The following is a 1,811-nucleotide window of genomic DNA, read 5'->3' as shown; positions in this document are numbered from 1 at the left end:
TTTTATCAGGATAATTTGTTCTCGTGTATTTCATTGTTCATTAACTATCCATTAGTACAAATCACCATTTACTACCAGAATTTTAACTCATCTTCAATCACCCATCTTCACAACTCATCTTCAACTATTCATCTCTACAACTCATCCTCAACCATCTCTTACCACATCTCACAATAAAACACCCATTAAATCAACTCACTATAAACCACCACCGCAACTCACCATCAACCAACCATTACCTCAACTCGTCGGCCATCCGTCATCACAACTCATCATCAATAACCACAACTCACCATCAGCCATCCATAACTACAACCCACCATAAATAACCACAACTTACCATCAACCATCCATATCCACAACTTACCATCAAGTCAACTCATTATAAAGCATCCATCACCACAACTCGCCATCAGTCACCAACCACAACTCACCCCAACCATTAACCACCACAACTCACTACCAACCATCCACATTATGTGAAGCACGACTCACGTGTGTCTATACATGTTCTGTTTGTGATCAACATGTTCATTCAATGTTCTTGCCCATATCAACGTGCTCAGTACGTGTTCTGTACAACATCGATGATGTATGTAAATTTAAAGACAAGAAAATTTTCCAACCAGCTTAATTTCTTAAGAAAAATCTATAATAAATTTGTTAGTTTCTGGCTTACTAAAATCTTCTCTTGAATCTAGTAACTGCTGGCTTAACATATACAGTGTTAAGCCAGTGTTAATGGTCCGAGTCGGACCGAAACGTCGTCGTAAGCTCCCCTCACCTATATGCGGGTTATTTGTGTATTGTTCCAGTCACGGTATTGTGTCTTTTAGTTATTTACTTCCTACATTTTTAATCATGGGTCAATAATATTACTTCTACATGATTACTCATGGGTCCCTCATAACTTCCTTGTGTGGTTACTCATGAGTCCCTCATAACTTCTGTGTGTAGTTAGTCATGGGTCCCTCATAACTTCCATGTGTGGTTATTCATGAGTCCCTCATAACTTGTATGTGGTTACTCATGGGTCACTCATAACTTCCATGTGTGGTTACTCATGGGTCCCTCATAACTTCCATGTGTGGTTACTCATGAGTCCCTCATAACTTCTGTGTGTAGTTACTCATGAGTCCCTCATAACTTCTGTGTGTGGTTACTCATGACTCACTCATAACTTCGATGTGTGGTTACTCATGAGTCCCTCATAACTTCGATGTGTGGTTACTCATGAGTCCCTCATAACTTCCATGTGTGGTTACTAATGAGTCCCTCATAACTTGTGTGTGGTTACTCATGAGTCCCTCATAACTTCTGTTTGTGGTTACTCATGAGTCCCTCAGAACTTGTGTGTGTGGTTACTCATGAGTCCCTCAGAACTTCTGTGTGTGGTTGCTCATGAGTCCCTCATAACTTCTGTGTGTGGTTACTCATGAGTCCCTCATAACTTCTGTGTGTGGTTACTCATGAGTCCCTCATAACTTCCATGTGTGGTTACTCATGAGTCCCTCATAACTTCTGTGTGTGGTTACTCATGAGTCCCTCATAACTTCTGTGTGTGGTTACTCATGAGTCCCTCATAACTTCTGTGTGTGGTTACTCATGAGTCCCTCATAACTTCTGTGTGTGGTTACTCATGGGTCCCTCATAACTTCTGTGTGTGGTTACTCATGAGTCCCTCATAACTTCCATGTGTGGTTACTCATAACTTCTGTGTGTGGTTACTCATGAGTCCCTCATAACTTCTGTGTGTGGTTACTCATGGGTCCTTTACATATTTCAGTTTAAACCTACATTTCATTACTGTT

This window comes from Cherax quadricarinatus, unplaced genomic scaffold (assembly GCF_038502225.1).
Source record: "Cherax quadricarinatus isolate ZL_2023a unplaced genomic scaffold, ASM3850222v1 Contig1486, whole genome shotgun sequence".
Taxonomy (NCBI): Eukaryota; Metazoa; Arthropoda; class Malacostraca; order Decapoda; family Parastacidae; genus Cherax; species Cherax quadricarinatus.
This window is presented reverse-complemented; position numbering follows the sequence as displayed.